The sequence below is a fragment of the Dermacentor albipictus genome, chromosome 3 (assembly GCF_038994185.2).
Source record: "Dermacentor albipictus isolate Rhodes 1998 colony chromosome 3, USDA_Dalb.pri_finalv2, whole genome shotgun sequence".
In the NCBI taxonomy this organism is placed as follows: domain Eukaryota; kingdom Metazoa; phylum Arthropoda; class Arachnida; order Ixodida; family Ixodidae; genus Dermacentor; species Dermacentor albipictus.
This window is the reverse complement of record NC_091823.1, coordinates 49975728-49997222: the sequence shown is the minus strand read 5'-3', so window position 1 is coordinate 49997222 and position 21495 is coordinate 49975728. Positions and strand designations below refer to the sequence as shown.

The 21495-nt window shown below is 48.8% G+C and overlaps 1 protein-coding gene and 1 long non-coding RNA gene across 4 annotated transcripts in view; one reads left to right on the top strand and one right to left on the bottom strand.

Moving 5' to 3' along the window:
* rdgC (retinal degeneration C) overlaps positions 1 to 21495 on the bottom strand; it is a 352883-nt gene that overhangs the window by 196226 nt on the left and 135162 nt on the right. The gene's annotated exons all lie outside the window — the stretch shown is intronic.
* Positions 2752 to 21495, top strand: part of LOC135898125 (uncharacterized) — a 43234-nt gene continuing 24490 nt past the window's right edge. For both annotated transcript variants that reach the window (XR_010563266.2, XR_010563267.2), the window contains exons 1-2: positions 2752 to 2853; positions 7457 to 7611. This is a non-coding gene — a long non-coding RNA (uncharacterized lncRNA). The remainder of the gene's footprint in view (positions 2854 to 7456; positions 7612 to 21495) is intronic.

Sequence of the window (21495 nt, the reverse complement as noted above, 5' to 3'; positions counted from 1 at the left end):
CTCGGATCGCAAGTTCGCACCTGTCACGAATGAGTTAGCGAGACGAGAGGCGCACGCCTCATTGACAGTGTTGCATCCGTGGCGGTGCGCCCAGCGTGATTCGCTCACGCAAACGCTTTGCCATGTTTGGCTTCAACACAGCGAGGATGCTTATGCCTCAGGCTATGCAATGTCAGGCGACGTAAGGAATTTACTCTGCGTTCTGCGCAAAGCGGCTTGCTCCGCCCGCTTGGATGGGTAGCTGCTAGCGCGTAAAACATGAAAGCCACCAATGCACAATACAGGTGCCGTGAGTACACACTGTACAAAAAAAAAAACTGTAGAAATCGTTGAAGATATTGACGCGTGTAGACCTCCCTGTACCTACGCCATCGGAGCAGGTGTGGCCGGCGGCGTGAGCATAACAGTCGGCTGCCGACTCTCGCGCGGCAGGTGCTTGATGTGCGCAAGTAGCTGTTTTGAGAATAGATGCGATTAAGCAACGGGTGAAGATTGAAGCCAGGCATGTGCAGCGACTGAAATGCGCCTCTGTAAGCAGGGAGCGTCTTGTTATTCAAAGAGTGAACGAGTACATGCGCAGCGGTTTCAGCGTCCCGTTGTTTCATCGTAGCAGAGCACCCCTTCGCTTGGTGCACACGAGATGGCGTCACCGATCTCATGTCGGCGATTTTTTTTTTTTGCGTAGCTTTAGACGATGCGGATTTCGATTCATTCTGGCAGAATTGGCCAAACATCTGGCTCAGAACGCCGTGCAAACGACATATTACGGTCAAACGGCACCTGTGCGCCAAATTACAGGGTGAACAAGTACGCGAGAAAAAGACTACCGCTGCCGGCCGTTTTCACATGCGCACAGCAGACCCTCGGCATTTTGCGGCGTTGACACGGCTGCTCCACACATCAAACCACAAATCCACGAGATGAAAGGCGAGGTTTTCGAACAGCTCACACGAGGAAGCGGTACGAATAGGACGGTCGAACAAAAAAAATTGGAGGACGCTTAAGCTTCGCCTTCAAGAGTGGGACGCGACAGCGTTCCCGTCGACCCGCCAAGGGGTATAAGACAATGCGCTACGGCACAGCAATCACTTACGATGCGCCCCGCATCGGACTTAGCGCCCACCTATCACGCGGTGAACGTCGAGCAACGCAGCGTTCGGCGCGACAACGAAACGTGCGCCTGAGCGAACGAAACGAACCAAAGAACTCGGTGTCTCGGAGGGGAAACGATCTACGCCAGCCAAACGTCGTGATCGGCACGGGCAGAGAGATAGATAGTAATCTAAACCGGGAGCCCGGCGAAGCGTCGTCAGGGGAGAGGGAGTCCCGCGACGCGCCTGGCAGCGGTCCCAATGCGCGCGCGGCGCGCCTCCTGTCGGGGCAGCGCCGTACATTGAGAGGAGGGGGTCTTCTGTGTTTGCCGCAAGATGGCTCTGCGTGTGCGAAAAGCGCAAAAGAAATGCAGCGGAAAGGCACTTCGCAACTCGTGTAATTGTGACTTCTGTACGTTACATGTTCATAATTACCGATATACACCGCAGTATAACTTTCCACGGCTGGTTTCGAAGGCAACACCGCATTCACTAGAGGCGCGTTTGCACCGCTTGGAAGCATCGAACTCGTGGCTGAGTGGTAGCGTCTCCGTCTCACACTCCGGAGACCTGGGTTCGATTCCCGCCGGGCCAATCTTGGAAGTTGCTTTTTATTTATGAAGCGCCTGCCGTGATTTATCGCTCACGGTCAACGCCGCCGACGCCGACACCCGACGCCGACGACACCGGCTTTTCTGCGACACGAGCTCCTTAACGCTATCGCGTTAAAAAGCGCGTTGCTGCAAACGTCAACTCGCCCCTTCGCGCGCTTAGTGTGGACGATCGCTCGCAATGGGCCTCGAGGTGGGTAAGCGTGACGTGATATCCGGTTTTGCCAGAGCTTTCGGAGGAGGCCGGTAGGTGCTGTGATTTGAGAAATATTCACAAAAATAATTACTTTTCGCTCATTTCTCCTCAGAAAGAGTGTTGTTTTGGTCGCTCTCGGTGCGACAGCTATCACTGGAGACAGGAATCTCGGCAACAAATTTTTTATTCACTATCCCTTTAATGAATACAATTATATACTGGAAAAAGCTGCTTGGTAAGGCCTGATCAAGTTCTGGAAACGTTTTCACAGCAACCCCTCTGACGTCTGATCAACCAGAGAGAGAAAACAGATTTGTATGTATAACTTAATATATGTATCCGTAGTTAATGTGATTTCTACGCTTATAGTATAACCAACGAAGTCTATCATGCAGTACCAGCTTACAATAAAACACAGCTACATTAAATACAAAGATAAATATGTTTGGCCCGGGCACTCATACACGGAGGAGCTCATACTATCGTGAGCAGATGAGTCCCGCAATGCATGCGCTGCGTACACGGTACACAGCTGCACTCGGGCATGGTAGTGCCAGGCGCACTTCCGCGCAATTCACACTATATGTATGAGAACAAAGCCTGCGATTCGACGGGTGGGTTCAAAGAAAACAAAGACAACGACTGAAAAGCAGGCCGCAGGTGTTTGCAATTACAATAAACAAAAAGAAAGAAAGATTATATTGGTTGTTTCTTTTGTGGATATGTCACGCGAACAGTCCTTTTTGCCGTTTGATAATAGCGGGCTTCAATTATGAGTTTAGCGTTTGTCTGAATGCTTTCCACTTTGTCGTTTTGTTTAGTGCTGCGCTGGTTTTAAAATTGTGGCGTTTAATAATGTCCCGACACTGCGGAGTGGGTTATGAGAGACGCCGTTGTGGATGACTCCGGATTCGTTTTGGCTTCCTGGGGTTCTTTAACGTGCACCCAAATCAAGGTACATGAATATTTCTGCATCCCTTTACGTTTCTACGTCTCCCTTCTCATGGATTAGTATAATGTTGGCATTCTTTCATTTCTCTGGTACACTTGAAGTCGTGAGGCAGTGCGTATAAAGGGCCGCGAGATTTTCAGGCCTCATATCTCCTCCATCTTTGAATAAATCGACGGTTATCTTTTCCTGGCGCTTTTACTCGGGACATGTATAACAAGGCCATTCTAAATTGATCGCTAGTTATGTGAGGAACCTCTGTATCCTGTTCATCCCGACTTCCAATGAAAGTAGCGTGTCTGCTCTGGGTACTACACATGTGCGTATAGAATTCGTCTACTGCTTTTACTATATCGCAAATTGCTGATGACATTACCCTGGGTGTCTTTCAATGCATACACCTTGTCTTGTCATATTTCAAGTTTTCTTATTACTGATTTCTTGTTGCGGCAATTTTTTACTGCCTCCTCAATCTTTTCCCCGTTATAATTGCGAACATCCCTTACTTTCTTCCCGTTGACCAGTTTTTACAGTTCAGCGTATTCTATATGACCACTTGAGTTAGACACTTTCATGTTTTCTCGTTTCTTTTGTTAGATCGTTTGTTACTTATAAGAGCTTACATACTCTTTGCCTTGGTGCCTTACCTGCCCCTTCAATTGCTGGTCCCAGAATTAGCCTAGTTACAGATCCATTAAGTACCTCAATGTTACCTTCGTCTTTCTGTTGTAAATTTGCATATTTTTTTGCGAACAGCAGCCTGAATTCGTCTGCTTTTACCCTTACTGCGTGTAGGTTGACCTGTTTCCTCTTGACTAATCTTACTCTTTCTCTCTTCAAATTGAGAGAAATCCTCGACCTCACTAACCTATGATCATTGCAGTTAGCCCTACCTAACACTTCCACATCCTGCACTGTGCTGGGATGAGCAGAGAGTATGAAATCTATTTCATTTCTTCTTTCTCCATTAGGGCTTTTCAAGGTCCATTTCCTGTTACTGCACTTCAGGAAGAAGGTATCCGTCATTCTAAATCTGTTCCTTTCCGCAAATTCAACAAATTCTACAAATTCTAGTCTTCCTAGAGTCGATGCAGTAGGTGCCAATTGTTTGCTCCCCAGCCTTCTTTCCCCCAACTTTTGCATTGAAATCGCCATGACTACAGTAAGCTGAGTTTGCACCTTTCTCATTGCTAATTCAACATCCCCACAAATTTATATTTCTTCATCATCATATGACTGGACTTTGGAACGCATGCTTGTACTACCTATAATCTGTATCTCTTTATTTAACTTTATTATGATGACTGTTGCCATCTCCTTAATGCTGTAGATTTCATCAACGTTGCCCGCTATGTCCTCGAGGTTCAGAAATTCTACCCGGCATTCTGTCTTATCTGGAAGGCCTCTGTAACCACTCGCAGTCCCATTCTGTGAATGCGTCATTTCTCCCTTTCCCCTACACACAAACTGCACAGACGCTAGAAAGAAAACGAAAAAACATACCGCTACGAGCCGCATCGCAGAATACGGCGGTGTACACAGCGGATGTAGGGAAATAAATGAAAATGTTTGCCGGAATGTAAAAGAAAACCAAACCACCAAAGGAATGGCGGTGAACCGTATATGCCCGCTTTAAATCGAGGTTAACGTTACCCGACGGTTGTCGGGCATCTTTGCATCTTTGGTGGGGAGCGGTGGGATCCGAACAATGGAACGAGTCAAGGACGAAGTGATGAGCGCTCGAGGCGGAGGCACTTGAATAATTTGACCGCAGGCGGCAAAGTAGGCTAGAAGAGACGCTTCGCGATTTGACGGTGAAGCAGGGGGACTGCATTCTGTTGCCATTGGCGTTATTCACAGTGTAGAGCTTCTCGACCAAACCATTCCCGAGGATCAGGCGACCGTGCATAACGAGCTAAGGGGGATGTCCTTATAGAACCGGAGAGGCACCGAAAGCAAAGACGGCAGAACAGTGCGCAAGGAGCCGCAGGGCGTCGGTGAGACGGTGCCTGCGGCTTGAAACGAGTGATCTGCTGTTTTTTTTTTTTTTTTTTACCTCACGCACCAATGACGAAGGCGTCGACGCCAGCTAAATAAAAAGGCAATGACAAAAAAAGAAAAAAAGAAAAGAGAGCGGAAAGCACAAGAAAGTATCTCCGGGGCAGTCCTATCAAGGCTGACATTGCTGCAGAGAGAAGCGAGTACGAAAGCGACGTCAAGTCCGACGGCACAGGTGTCAGTACTGTGTACCGCGACAAGCATCTCGTAGGCTACCAAGATTTTTTTCTCCCTTGCTTCTTTCTTTCTCCATTCTTTCTTTGTGTCCACATTAAACCCCTTCGCCCTCTGTAGGGTAGCAAAGGGAACGTGTCTCTGGTTGACCTGCCTGTCTTTCGTTCCCCGCTTCTTCCTCTCCCGACAAGCCTGTAGATTTCGCGAGGGCATTGACGATGCCACCCGCGGATGCCGACCGGTAACGTTTCTTCCAGTGCACCACTGGCTGTAGCGAACAATGTAACGAACAAAAGGCGACGAAGACGAAAAGTGAAACTGAGAAAAAAAAATGAAAGGAAGAACGAAATGAACCTGAGAGTATGACGTGGAGTTTGAATGCAAAATATAGCGCTGTTCGACTGTGGCGTGATATTGCCGTGTCAATACAGTTGCTCCGAAGGGGCACGAGTGCTACGGGACTTCACAAACGGAAAGGCAATTGAACTCGTATGGGTCCCCACCAATTCAGGGAGTGAGGAGGTGCACTGGGTAGCCCGAGTCACTGGGTAGCCCGAGGCCACTGGGTAGCCCGAGGCCCTTAGACTCGGATCCCATGGATTATGCACAGACGACATAGCACGAAATAACAAACGCGACGGGGACAAAAGGTGAATCTATCCGCCTCCAAACGCAAGCCTCACGCGACCAGAAGCCTCGATCTTGCGTCGAATCCAAACTAATTCGTTCCCCGGCTCACGTAGGCTGGCCATAATTATCAATGGGCGATGGATAATAGTGCACAAATCAAACAATGGCTGCCCCAAAACGCATTCTTTGTCGGTGCGAGGGTTTACCCCCTCCAAGGTCGTTCCAGCCAGCTCCCTCACAGCAAACGTGAGAAGAGCTCCTGAGAACGCCAGGTCAAAGACAACAAACAGCAAGCCCTCGTCGCCTGGGCTGAAAGACTCGGGCTTGCCAGACCCCACCTGAGCAGAATATCTTAAAGTTGTTATTACCACCACCCAAGACTTAACTGGCTACTATGGGGCGTTGCTTCTGCAGGCGCGATCATCGCGACTATCACAACGACTCTAGCGTCCCAAGCAGCGGTAGGCAACCTTTCGAATCAGCGAGTCGAATAGCAGCAAGATAGCTGCGGAAGAAGGCTAGTTGGCGAGCAGTATGATAGGTGGGAGGGTAAGGGTTGTCCGAATAGGCAAAAAAAAAAAAATGCTCGCGCAACTGAATTAATGCACAAATTTAGCAGTGCGCTCATTTTAGTTAGTACGCAAATGTGTTACAAACCTCTCATTTGAAAGAAGACTGCCCCACATTGTCTCGCTAAACAAAAACGACATTGCATATACATATAGAAAAGAATAAAACACGAAATTGGCACTAACCACACTGAAACGAGAAATTTACGCATCTTGTTTCAGTACGGTTAGTGTTTCTAAGCATGAAATGCTTTCAGCTCCCATTGTCGGCGACTTTCAAGTGACCTTGAGTCAAAAGCCAAAGCCGTTATCCAGACACTCAAACGGGGACATCTGGGTAAGTTGCGAGAACAAAACGAGATCATCCGGTTGACCTGTCAATACCGCATTGCATACGCTAGTTACTTCCCAAACAAGTTACAAGAACTATTGCTTCCCAGTTCTTCCGTACGTTTGCTCACAGTATCACGCAAGCTGCAACTTCTAGTACGCTAAAGTTTTACTTGTCATTTCCGATATCGACGTTCAAAAGGCAGATACAAGGCACTATACACTTGATTGTCATCTCTTGGCGCTGAGACAGAGTTGCCTGTGCTTTTTTCAAAGCCAGCGGTCCGTGAGGTTCCCAACGCGTCCGGCACGCCGCCAGTGCCCGTAGCGTCCGGTGCACCGCGGATGACTGTTTGACCGAGACTGCACTAGTAATGAGGTCCTGTCTGTGACAGGAAACTATTACGTCCATAGGGACCAGTGCACACCGTTGGGCGTGGTGTGGTGTTGTGGGGCATGGCGTTGCGACCATGCACTGCACCCATTTTAAGATTGTGGCTAGTATCATCTTCAACCAGTCTGCTTCAGACAGCAGAATGACGACGGCCTAAAGTATTGGCAGAACACTTGCTTGGACTTGACTCATTTCCAGGCGCTTTGCTGTTTGAGCACACAGTGTTCCCTCTATCCCACTTTCCTCTTTTTGTTCCCCATTTCCCTTCCACCAGTGTAGGGTAGCAAACAGGACGGTCGTCTAGTTGACCTCCCTGCCTTTCCTCTCCTTGCTCTCTCTCTCTCTCTCTCTCTCTCTGCTTTGGCGGTAGCCATTTCATGTTTACATCCATTACGGAAGAGCCAGCCTCTTCGGTTTCTTCTTTATCTGATATTTTCTTTCTTTCTTTCTTCAGCAGCAACTGGCGGTTTGTCAACGATTCCTTCAGCTGCGCCTGTTCCACATGCGATGCACATGGCGACCCTCCGGAGAAGGGCGCTTACGATCCCAATTGCGAAACGGAGACGCAGTTGTAAATGGGTCGCAGACTTGACTGCCAACTGCTTTTTGGTGAGCGCATCCCGCGGTTGGGAAAGGACGCATCAAAACGTCCACTATCGCTGATCGCGTCCTTTTTTACCGTTGCGTGGTGCGTCTCGAGTCAAAAGTTTCTCAACCGAAACGTTTAACCTAGAAATATGAGCCGCGAGTCCTTAGCGCGGCGTAAAACTAAAAACCAGGCGACCTTTTAAATTGAAATGATTCTGAACGCGGGCAACAGCGGCGGAGCGCTGAGCTTCGGGACGGAGTTCCGGAACAGGCCTCGGGAGCCGCATACTGATGACGCAATTGGAATGCACGAAGCGCCGCCCGACTCCGCGACTTCCTTGCTTGTGCCGAGATGTTCGCGCCCGTTACAAATAACCGAGCACTGGGTGGTATTAATGTGCGGCCGCTCTTCCGCGGCGTCCCAGTTACTGTTGTTCGCTCAACCCCCCCCCCCCCTGTCTCCTCTCCCCCTCTTCTATTCTCAGTCAGACCAACTATACTAACCCTACTGAACCAGCGGTCGCGACCTGGTGTATATCAAACGATCCGCCAAAATTTAGTTATCGCGAGTAGCACTACGCTTATACGCATAAAATATGGCTCTTCTGCCGCAATATTAACCCTTCAAGGAGGAGACGCGAGTAACCGACCCGACCGCAGCGCATTAAATGAAATCTGGAACGGAAAGAAAGTTAAGCGGACGCAGTTCCGGTCGGCTACCCTGCAGCAATAGGAAGGGGTAAGGGAGAGAGAGAGGGAGGAGCAACAAAAAGTAAACCGACTAGGCAGTGCAGTGACAGAGTATGCATGCGGTCTTACGGTCTATTTTGTGGGCCCGTATATGTTAGGAACTTGAGCAGTGCAGATATATATATATATACGTATGTACATATATATATATATATATGTACATATATATATATATACGTATATATATATATATACGTCATGTTCACAATTAAAGGCAGTTTCAACTGTGATTCATGTAACGTAGTGTACTTGCTCGAGTGCGGCGCTTCTCACATGCAATACATAGGCCAGACTTAAGCACCTTTCCGGATCCGTTTTAACAACCACAGATCGCATGCCAAATCCCAACCAAACCTACCACTCTCGAAACATGTTAACATGCTGGGCAACTTATTTAATAATCTCGAAGTAACCATACTCGAATCGGGGTTCCGAACCAGCGATGACCGTGAGCTTCGCGAGCCTTACCTCATTCATAAATTTAACACTGCCTCGTCCGGAATAAATGAAAACAAAGGAAAACTAACCTGTCTAACTTTAGATTAGCACAAATATACACTTCCCACACAATGTACATGTATAATTTCAACGTTTGTTTGTTTTTTCTTACATGTGGCTTTTTGATGTATGTGGGTTGAAGTTGTACGCTTAACACCTCAATTTTTGGATAATTCGAAGTTGCACTTAGAGATGCAATGTTCTAGACATCACGCCTTTATATGTACGTCGTTTTGTTTTCGCTACGCATAATCATGGTAATCGCTGACACTTACCTGAGAGTCACGTTTGTATATATTGCATCCTGAACACATCTGCATTTCATTCTTGTATTCCAAAGTGCGTGTCATTGATAATGATTTATGATGCGCAGTGTAAGTTCTAGTCAGCACAGATAGTGTGTCCTCTGCTCTTGATACGGTGCTTTTTAAAGCTGTGTATGGTTGTTCATGCGTTACTCTACTCTGACGAAGGCTGGTTCACCAGCCGAAATAAGTAAATACGTCGTATATATATATATTGTGGAAATATGGCTTTTTGCGAGGAATTACTTTGTAAGTTAATCACCAGAAAACAACTTATGAAAGGAGCGGCTAAATCCTTCCGTACTATTATACACTGCGTTACAACGCGGCATAACGCGATATATCGTTCATACAGCGAGTACCCGATCACCGGCATCCGGCATTGGCTCTCGTAATGGTGAACGAGGTTATTTAACATGTATAAAATGCAAAGACCAATCTCGAAACATGCCAAGGTCTTCTTGCGGGAATATCGTCGCACCGGACGCCATAAAGTACATACAGCGCAGTCTCCACGTAACCGAGCTCTACCGAAATTGCTCAACGCATCGCGAACGGATGCGTGACCGCACTCCGTGATTGTGCGAGCGATGTGACACCGTTTCGAACGCCTTCGGGAAGCCTTCTTGCAGGGACTGAATGCGACACACAAACAGATACGCGTTCGCCACCTACCACGTAACCGATCTGAAAACTTCAGAGGAAAGTTCAGCGTGCCTACAGCTTATAGCTAACGCGTCGTTTTATTTAGCTTATGCAAATTCTCTGTTCTTTATGTTTGATTAGCAGCCTGTGGCTTCTTTTAATCGAAAATGTTGTTTCAAGCAGAGAGAAACAGCAGATAGCCACTTCGAAGAGAGAGGTCAAGTTTAATGGCATCTGGAGCTAGAGATACGCTTTGCGTGCGGACGCCACGTGTGGAATGGTGAGCGGCGAAAGAAAGGGAGAGAGAAACGCGCACACATGCACGTGCGCGATATGCACCGGTACGCAAGTTACTTACAGTCTTATTGAACCCTGCCTCGAGCGGGATGCTATAAGCTCCTCAGTGGGGTGCATATCAAAGCCGGGAAATGTCCACGACGCAAGTGTTCAGTGGTCCTTAAGACAGCCCTTGAAGTTGTAAAACAGTTGCAAATACAAATTAGATGGTCGAAGTGTGCTCACAGGTTGGACACAATGCCGAACTCGAAAAATGAATTTTAAGTAAATAGCCTTTCGAGTAAACAAGTGTAAAGGGCAAACATTTTTGACGTTACCTCCCATGCCCCATGAGTGCTCCCTTCCACCATCTCCTCCCCTCCTTCCCCCCACCAAAAAATAGAATAAAGAAAATGCGAAACTTGCACAAATGCAGAGTCGACTTTGTGATTTTCTAATGAAAATGTCGGTTTGAGCGAGTTCGTGGTTATATCCTTCTCTTCGTTCAGTAGCAGGGAAATAAGGACAATGTGACAAAAGGAGACCAGGGTTTCTCTTTTTTTTTTTAATCTGCCACACTCCTTGCATGTCACTTGGCGCTATGCGATGAAAGCGATTTCTCAGTTGGCCCTACGAATATCGTTAAAAGTCGACTACCCCGTGTACACTATACCCAAGCATGAAAACCGACTGCCTTGCTCTGGCTGGTTGATAAAACAAGAGCCGACGCATTCAAAATCCCTCTCGCGTGGGACGCACGGTCGTTTGCTCAGTCGAAACAAAGCAGCCCTTGGCAAATATCTTGCATTTCTCAGCCGAACAGTCTTAACAGAGACAACCCCTTTTGTTTGAAGAAGAGATCTTCGCAGCGCCTCCACAGGGACAAACTGCAGAGGTGCAGTCTTATAGCGTACCGCGTACTAAAACCATAATAAATGTTTTCGCGTGAATTCAGACGAATTCTCGCTCGGCGGCTTTCATTTTGTTTGCACGAGCAAACTGCGTTGCTCACAGAGAATTAAAAAAATAAAATAAAAAGAATGAATGAAACACGGCGAGCGCGCCAGATCTTCTAGTTTACAGCTGTTCTAATATAGCTGCTGACAAAAATGTGAAAACTTGCGTCATACAATGGATCGCAGTGGCGCAGTCGCAACGCCATCTTGGATCATGTTAGCTCATGTTACCCAAGATCATGTTATCCAAGATCATGTTGCCATACCAACTCGTCCAACTTTCTATCCTTTTGTAGTCGTAACGATCTGGGCGTTCCCCTTGCTTCCGCAATCAGTACAGAGCACATTATGGCCGTGTCCCCATTTACATTGCGCTCATCTCTCCGATATCAAAAATGAATAATTGCATATATACACAGGCAAAGACTAGGACAATTATGGCCGCATGGTTGTTGCGCGGTTTGATAAGTACATTGTCTTTATTGCTTTCCTCTGGCGCTCTCCGACCTTCTTAAGATGATTCGAGCGTTACAGAAGTTTGCTGCGCGTTCTCTACGTTGCTGTAGCGTTCCTGCTTCAGCGCCTGATGTTTACACAGTACCGCAGTCGACGAGTTTATCTCCTTATCTTGCTTGCAGAGTGACAGCCTTGAGCGCGAGAATCGAATCCACGCGTCGCCCTCGGCACGATTGAAGGAACTGCGTCGCGACCCCGTGCAACGGCTGGCAGAATGGGGCCCGGCTCTCACCGCTCCATCGAAACAAAAGTCCTCTTCCGGGCCCACTTCGTTCGGCGGGGCAAATCAATGGACACTCTCGCGAAGAAAACAAACGCCACCCCCATTTTTTTCTTTCCCCTTCTTCGACGAAGGCTTCTTTCTTCGACGGCGTGTTTGCCAAGGGAATGGCGAAACACTTTGCCGCGGCTGCGGCGAGAAAGTGTCGAGCCGAACGAGGAACGCCAGGCTCTGGGCGGTGCCCACACGCGTGGTCGGGCAGGGGCTTAAGTGGGTCGGACCTGTTCGTTCCCTTCACCCCGCAGTCGTTCAACGCAGCGCGGGTACCGTTAATGCCACGCGCCGGCCACTGCACCGAATGCAGTCCGGGCCGCTCCAGCTCTCGTGCCATGCCGGTGCACTATGCACACGAAAACGCGGAACACTCCAACGCGCTCGCGCGAAGCGAGAAAATGGAGTTCCACGACGCACCAGGGGCGGTGAAGTTGCCGGACTGTTTCCGTGCCCAAAAAGCAAAGTTCCTGAAGCTGCCTCCCGCGAGACGGTTGAAGTGCTAGCCAGCAAGACCTGCGGGCTCGCTTGTCTGTCGTGCATTTTGTTTACGTTTTGGTGTGCTCAGCCAAGGATGTCGGAAGTTCTGGGTGCGTGTTGGAAGGAGGGGCACATTAGTTACTTTCCCATGGCCTCCAGAATATGTTTAAGGACACTCAACTTCCAGATCGACCTCCTATTCCCTTACATCCGATTCCGCTGCGCTCACATGGATGTACGGCTTAGGGCAGCTGAGGAAGGCAGGGCAGGCGCTATTGCCGTGCACTCAAAACGATGAATGCGGCTGTTAAGTTGGTCGTAGGAAAACTCACAGACAAAAAATCATGAGCCGTTCCACGATGTGAAGGTGGATGACCATTAACGCTGTTTAGCACACGACAAAGACGTGGCATGGAATTTTGAACTAAGGTATGAACATATTTATTGTCCTGATCCGTGGTGATCGTGACGATACGCATGCGCGCACATTCTCGTATCACCACCGTTATTAAATGCGTCCATCAAGTAAGACAATGAATGGCTCATACCCCTTTGAGCAATGGTGCATGCCAACGTAAATAAATATTCAGTGCCCTTCCACTCTATGAAGAAGGATGACCAGAAAAGCTGTGAACGTGGGCCCTTTAATGGCGAACTCAACTTCAGCCAGGGGTTGGCCCGGTATTGCACTACCTTCGGGATCGGTCTACGTATGAAAAAAAATGGCTGTGGCTTAGGTAAGGTTAAGCCCAGGATGCGAAGCATACTAGCCTTTATTTTAGTTGTTGAACCACTGTTTAGCCTGGTGAACTGCTGTTGCTTGGCTATATTTGGTTCGGCTAGACGAAGAAACAACTCATGCATTACTGCTTCGCCTTCAAGAGTGGAACGCGACAGCGTTCCCGTCGACCCGCCAAGGGGTGTAAGACAATGGGCTACAGGGCAGCGACTACGCGCCCCGCATTGGACGCGGTGAGCGTCGAGCAAAGCAGCGTTCGGCGCGGCAACGAAATGTGCGCCTGAGCAAGAGACGCACGCCTTAGAAACAGCTCGTTTCTAAGGCAACACCGCATTCACTAGAGGCGCTTTTGTACCGCTTTGAAGCATCGTACTCGTGACTCAGTGGTAGCGTCTCCGTCCCACACTCCGGAGACCCTGGTTCGATTCCCACCCAGCTCGTCTTGCAAGAGTTGAGCCAAAGCCACTTCTCCTCTGTCGTGACGTCACGGTGTCACGTGGTTTCATGGCGACACCGCCGCGCCTGAGGAGCTGGGTTGAGCTCTCGTAATATGCTTCGCATAAAATTGCTGGTTTGTGTCCACGGAGACGAGGTCCGCGAGAACCTAGCAGTAAACAGCTTCGCTGTTAAAAAAAAAAAAAGAATTAACGCGGCCTCCTCATTACGACGACAGAAATGAAATGAAATTGTACGCTGGAATGATGAGCGGCAACGGAGCCAGCTGTGGAAGAAGATGCTCAAGCGATTGCTGATAATGATAGTTGATGATGATGACAATGATAGTTTCCTCTTGCCAATGAATGCTCGTACCCCCTTAAGCAATGAACGACAACGGAGCCAGCTGTGGAAGGGGACGACGACAACGAACGCACGAGCTAGTTCGCGGGTTCGCGGAATACGGAAATGCCCCAGCCATATCAAATAGCATCGCTGCGAAATGTATGTATCCTGAGTGCGGAAATATCGGCATAATGAGAAAAGCCCCAGCGCACTGGTTAAAGGAACGTAGGATGGCCTTTCGACGACCCAAACGTTTCTTTGCTTTCCTGCGCCTTTACTGTCACTTAATCGACGCACGCTTAAGCACCCAAACGTTTGAAATGCTGCAACGTTTCGAAGATCTCAGCGTTTTTCTGAGCTCAATAACATACGCTTATTCCGGGAAAGTCCTTCCCTGAAACACATTACAAAACAAAAAAAGAAGGAAATACACAAACGGGATACCCACGACCCTCCTGACCAACTCCCGCGGGAAAAATGGATCCTACCTCCAGGGTGCGCAGAGTTCGAAATTTACCAAACCTTCGTGAACTCGAGGAAATCCTCGATGAGAAAGCTTAACGTGTCCAGCCATAGGCCGAATAAAAAAAAATTCGTTTTAAATTTTGCCCTTTCTCTGCATGTTGACAAACACGAGTATTCACACGATAAACACGAGTATTCGCAAAACGTTCTTACGTCTAAGGCATCCGTGCCAACCAATAGTGATGTAAGACATATTATTAGCGAAGGCGATCATGTCATGAAAAACTGCACCTAACGAACAGAAAGCTTTGTGGAATCGGCCCGAGTTCACGGGTTCAATTTGCTAGCTCGGCGGACGCATTCCGGCGTGCTCGGATGTGAAAAGACTCACACACAAAGATTGCGATGCATGTTAAAGAACATCATAAGGCCAAAATCATTTTAGAGCCCTCCATTACAAGAGAGAGAAATATATTTAGAATGAAAAGCAGTATGCTTAGCCGACCTATATTCGACCTACATGCTACTATGCAAGCAATGAGACGAATAAGACGAAAGACCCCAGAAGCAGGTGGACAGAAGAATAGAAAAGAAATAAATAGGAAAAAAACCTGCAGGTCCCATATCTCCTTAGTAGAGTAAACGTCCTATAGGTGATAAGGACAAGTAATCGTGTAGACCTTGGCGATTATAATACGACGTCCTCTAGAGCCGAGCTGTCCATTTATGATGCAAGGCCTCATCATTTGAAGTTATTACCACGTATACACACACGCTCTCCCTCAGTGATTTGCTCTAACTTTCTCCGATCTCCATCGAAAAAAAAAGAAAAAAAACGCTGCCGATGATGACTTTTGACTTCAATGACGCTCTTCCATACGTGCGGTACTTGCGAATGCGTAGGAGAAATGTTACTAAACACGAAATCTCGGAAACGAACCCACAAGAGGACCACATGCGCCATTTCGTAAAGTGAAGCAGCCTCCCGCTATACGAATTGCGTCATAACCACAGCGTTGCTCCCTTGCGTAAAGCTCCCAAGTAATGTTTACCACGACGGCAATGTGTCACGCCGTGCAATTTTAGCCACGTCCTGTATAGGCGACGATTTGCGTGTACGTGCTGCAGCCGTAAGATGTGGCCCAGCGCTTCACGTACCACGACTACTTTGTATCTCGCTAAGCAGTTGAAATTGACGACGAAAAGAAGCCCTAAGCATTCAACTTTTTTCTTCCCCTTCGGGCGACGCAACAGCAGCATTCCCCGATCAGGGCGTTTCACAAAGCTCGCTCACTTCCTTGACGCTCGACAAACCCGACAACGCGAAGCTGTGAATGAAGTCACTCGTACAGGCCAAGGCTAGGAAAGGTGGCTGACGACCACACTCACGCAATGCAGTCGCTCTAACCTGCGCGCATCGTACAACTTGAACAAGCACATCTCATGTTCGAGCTCTCGTTTTGTTCTTGTTATTTATTTTCACCACCACCCCCCACCCACCCCAATCCTGTGGCACCTGATTGTGTCCGGTTGTTTCCTCAGTTAATGAAGACACGCATCAGTTTGGATCGAAAGGTTCCGAGTAGCCGGCTCCCAGCATTGAGAGGGCCGACATCTTTATGCGGCAATAAATGTCTCCCTTTCCCTCTTTCTCTCTCTCTCTCTGCTTCTCTGGAACCTCGATCCGCTGACTGCGCGCGTCTCTGTAGCTCGCCGTACGTAGCGACTTGAAGCGGCGGTGGCGGTCTGCCACGCTCGAGAAGAGGGTGGTAAGGATCCGTACAGAAATAAAGGGGATGAAAAAAAAATCAAACTGCCGCGCAAACGATGATGGCAAAGAAACGTGCGCGGGGAGAATCGACTTGCGGAGCGCGCGCGTGTAGCCGTTGCAGCTTTGGCGCGTGCACGGCGTCGTACGTCCTTGGCTGCGGAAGTGCTCGTTGTCGAGTCGCGGCGCCAGAGGGGCCGCATCGTTGTGAGACGCCCGCCGCCTGCAACGACCGACTCCAGCCGCGTCTCGTCGTGTTTGCCCCGGTGAGATACCTGCTCGCGGCCGCACACCGGCTTCCTTTCAAGATCCGCCCGCCGAGAATTGCGAACGGCGAGGACGCGTCGAGTTGCGTGTGGCCTCAGCGCATACATACATTTGAACCCGACTCGCAGGAAAAGAAATAATGATAAAGGAAGAAAAGCAGAACGCCCTCCTTCATTAGCATTGGCTGCGAGCTGAGAAAATGCGAATTGCTTTGTGACTGTCGGCTGAGATTTTGCGAGTGTTGCACGGATGCTTACTGTAGTCTGTGGTCGGTCCGCGAAGTTCAAGCTGTGAATGGAGGACGCTGGAGCTCCTGTCACGTAGTTCACAGTTATTATTTTCCTTAGAATTTCTTGAATTGCTCACGACGAACGACAAGTAATCGTTTATGTAAGAGCGCAGCCACCGACAGGCTTTAACCGGTCGACCAAGACTTATTTAGCGGCTTAACTTTAACGAACGCGGACAGTGAGGAGCAAACATTGCAAATAGTACGCGTTAAACTAGTACACTGAAGCAGGCACGCTAACGAGCGATCTCCTTCTGCTCAGCGAGAAAAGCAAAAAGGCACTTAAGACATGTTTGGGTTAAGTACGACTGTTACTGTACATAATTTTGTCCTTCATACACCCTAGGCCCTCAGGCATATAACAAATGCACTTCTTCATCTCACTCGTTAGCGCAAACATTTAACGTTTTTTTTTTAAATCCTGAAAACATCACACGTCGGAAAGTATTGTTTCTGTACTTTGTTTCAGGGCATCAATAAAACTGTTTTTTTTTTCTTTTGTTCCTTTGTTTGTCTCTAACTGCTACACGCATATGGTGCTCTAGCGTTTATCGTTTCTTTTTCTCCTTCCCTCTCTCTCTCTCTCTCTCCGCACGCAGGTTCTGCCCCTTCCAAGCAACTCTTTTTCTCGCAGTCCTTTTTGAGCAGATGTCGAACAGTCTTTCATCAAGGCGGTACAGCAACTCACAAGGTTGCGCGAAATTTTATGCTATTGCGCGGCTCTCCGAAGCTTCCACGTAATGAATCATCAACTTGCGCGACGAAGCGGGCATCTATTATGCACTAAGTGCTCAGTAATGTGCTGAGCCAAGCTTGTCGATATACATTAACATCGGGATAACTTGATGCATAAATGGGCAGCGAATTGGCAGATACAACCGCAATATTTCGCACCCTGCGTAGCGCGAAAAGACAGCATATATTAGCAATCATACTGGCCACGATATTATGTCAGTGATAATATTGGGACTACAGAAACAGAAATGAAAGATGGTATTGCGCACGTGCTATTATATGCTTGAGAAATACTTGATTTGTGTGCGTTTATTAGCATGCGCGGTCGACGCTCACTTATACAATAAGTTCAGTGTACTCTCAATGAGCGCCTTAATTGTCCGAAAGCTCCTTTGAGAGATGCTGCGTGATATTCAAGCAGCAGCCGAGATGATGACCTTCCTAATGATCCCAGAAATATGAATGGAAAACGACCCTAAATTTTGCATTGCGAACTTGTGAAAAGGACTACGGATCGACGGGTTACTATTCGTGTGTCTTAACATCCCGGCGGTTCCACGCGGTGTTCTTAGCGCACTCTGTTATGCATACCACTAATCAAGCAACAAAGGTACACCACGAAATGATTTGCGCAGGCACGTCTGCACGTATGTGGCAGCGTCAAACACCCCTTGCATGGACGCATCCTGCACTGCTCTGACCCGCCGTGGTTGCTCAGTGGCTATGGTGTTGGGCTGCTGAGCACGAGGTCGCGGGATCGAATCCCGGCCATGGCGGCCGCATTTCGATGGGGGCGAAATGCGAAACCATCCGTGTACTTAGATTTAGGTGCACGTTAAAGATCCCCAGGTGGTCGAAATTTCCGGAGTCCTCCACTACGGCGTGCCTTATAATCAGAAAGTGGTTTTGGCACGTAAAATCCCATAATATATGCACTGCTCTGCTCACAGCTCACGGCCGGCTATAATTACGATTCGCGATGCGTTGTCCGCCTCCGGTACCGGGAATGGCGTGAGCGGGTTTTCGACCAAGGTGACCGGGGCTCCACTTGTAGGTGAATCACACACGTGACAGCGCAAAAAAAAAAAGAAAAGTCCAGCAGCAGCCGCAACCACAAGCGGCGTCTGGCCGAGCCTTCTTCACGCGTCGGTGAACGGGTTCCGCACATGACCAGCATCGAAGAACTCCGCCTGTGGGAAACGCGAGCGGAACAATAATGTCCCTACGTAAATGTGCTCGCGGCACTCCGCCGCACGCCTCTGTTCGAGTACGTGCAGGTGCACTTCTCGTCATAAGCTGGAACCCAGACGGCGTTTGAGCAAATCTCAGCGTGGCCAGTGTGGTGCATTGGACAGTGCCACATCTATACTACAAGTAGCAGCTTGGAAATGCCGGGACGAAATATTTATTTAATGACTGCAGCCTCACGGTGGTACAGGCACAACTATAGCAATCGATCAAATATAGCTCGCGAGCCCATTCACTAAAACCTTTCTGAATTTTTACACTACTATTGCTTTCAAGTATATAGGTCAAATTTCGCAAGGATTGATTGATTGATTGATTGATTGATTGATTGATTGATTGATTGATTGATTGATTGATTGATTGATTGATTGATTGATTGATTGATTGATTGATTGATTGATTGATTGATTGATTGATTGATTGATTGATTGATTGATTGATTGTATTTCAAATGCTGTCCAGCTTGTGCTGCCTGCCTTGCCAAAAGAGTTGAACGTAAGAATATAAGGCAGGAAACGACGTGAGGATAAAAAACGCGGAATGAAAAGAGTGACAGACTTGAAACACTTCTAATGCGACATGTTTCTCCTCTCTAACCCAGCACACAGCAACACAGTAACGCAAAAAAAAAACAATTCTAGCATCACATGCGATCAGCACAATAAAACACTGAGTAGAAATCTAACACATCAAAGTAAATTTCCATTTAGCCCGCCAAGGAAGACTTAACGATGATAAAAAAGCAACTAGGTACAAGAGGTAAAAAAGAAAGAAATGAACTAGTGCAATATACAAACAATCAGAAGCAAATAAAAGCGCAACAAGGTCGGCGCCTAAGCGCATAGGTAATGCGACTGTACTTTCAAAAGGTATTATAAGGCGGCACTGCTCCCTGCGCAGCGTTTGTAAATCTTTATAGAACGTCTATCACCAAGGCTTGAAGTTATCGTTGGTCCCAGAAAGCAAGTGCTCTCATCTTCTGACAAAAAGTATAATTTCAATAGACAGATCCCAGAAACGTACGAATGAGTCACAATTATGCTTTATGACTTCCGGTGAACTCAAAACGCGTCCTCATAGCGTGCGCATGAACGGTACCAGCTCTACTACAGGGTTAGGAACCCCGTTGGTCGTGCCCCATCATTTTGCAGATCACAAGGTTTTATCTTGATGCTTGGTGACCTAAAAATCTCTAGGCAAAAGTGGCGATGAAAGGGGCTGCTACACAGCGCAAGGATAAAGCATGAATCGCTAAGAAAGCTGAATTCTCAGTATATATAAACATTCGAATTTTCAATGAGAAATTCTCGGCCATGAAGACACTGGTATAGAAAGGGCTCTTGGCAGACTTTCCACCGTCAGTGGAAAGGCGGATATCTAAGGCGTATCGATTTCATTACTCATCGATAGCAAAGCGTTTTGGGGGTGTTCTATACGCAGCCAAGGAGGAGGAGGCAATTTGAAAACGTTATTCAACGGAATCAATTGTAACGTAAGCAACGTCGTTACTTCATTCATTGCACCGACAACACTCGGCTGCGTATAATAAAGGCAATGCCACGAATCATCCGTTTACGGAGCAGATGCGTATTTCAGCGGCGCGCTTGTATTCGGTCGATTTAGTCGTCGGCATTCGCTCTCGGAAGCGAAGAGCTCTGCGCTCGCTTTGTTCGTCCACAATTTGTTTTGCTGGGATCTCCGTCGCACTTTAGTCTGCCCTCATTCTGCATCTCTCTCTGTATAGGGAGAGGTCGTATAACAGTGCATTGTTCGGTCCTCCAGCAGCGACCGGGCTCCCTTTAGTGCATTCCGTTCCTTGTTTACCAACATTCTTTCTATATAGGGGGGAGGAAAGAGCGGTGAAGAGCGGATGTATTTCTCGGGCCGACGGAAGATGAAAAGACATAAAGCCGCGGCGGTGGCTCTCGGAGACGAGTGCCCTCACTTCGGGAGTGGCCCGTCGAGTCGACAAACAGTTTCTCCGCAAACGCTGCCGATTGACGCCGGCGCCGCCGAAATGCGCTGGCGCGGTATCATGTGTAGTGGTAGGCAGGCAGAAGACGACGGGCCTCGCCGAGCCACTCCTCCGCCTGTCGACGCTTCTCGCCTATATGGAAGCCGCGGGAGCGTATATGCCTCGGCCTTCCGCGTTTGCAGCTTTGTCGGGCCGCTCTGTGCGGCGTCGCCCCCCCCCCCCCCGCCTCCTTATCGGACCCCGGGGGCTTCGAAAGGAGATCCGTTTTGCTTCACGACTTGCGCGCAAGCCGTTTTTATGGCCCGCGCGGCACTCGAGACGAGAGCGAGAGACGGACCACCGCCGCCACGACCAGCGCGGCGTACCGCTTCTGCAGCGCCTGCTCGCGAGGCTCAGTTCAGCAGCCGGCACCGCCGATACGGCGGCGGCGACAACGACGTCAACAGAGGCGCGAGAGGGAGGCCCGCATCCGGACCGCGCGCATTCCGCACCGTTGCCGGACAGTTTCGCCGCCGCTTGACAGTTTCAGGGCTCGGCCGGTGCGAGGCGTCAGGCCCGCTGGCTGACGCTACCGACTATCACGCCGCTATTGTTCACGCACACAGCCTGCTCTCCTGGCTGTGCTGCGTTCACTCGTGCCTCGCCCCCCTCCTCTCTAACTCGCTCTCTCTCTTCGCAGGCTCTTTTGACGTTATTCACCCGTTTTGCTGTCATTGTCTTTCGCACCCTTGGAGGGAACGCGTGTCCACACGTGTCTCGACGTTGCATGCATGCCTGACTTGGCGGCTCGCGTCCCCGCTGTGAACGTGTGTCGGGAAGCCGGAGGGCGTCAATCCCTCGCCTTTGTAACCGCGTTGGCTGAGAGCGCGGCGCTGTAAACGGGGCTGCCGTTCGAAAGCCAGGCAACAGCGGTGTTTACGTTCATGCGATTTAAATTTCTGC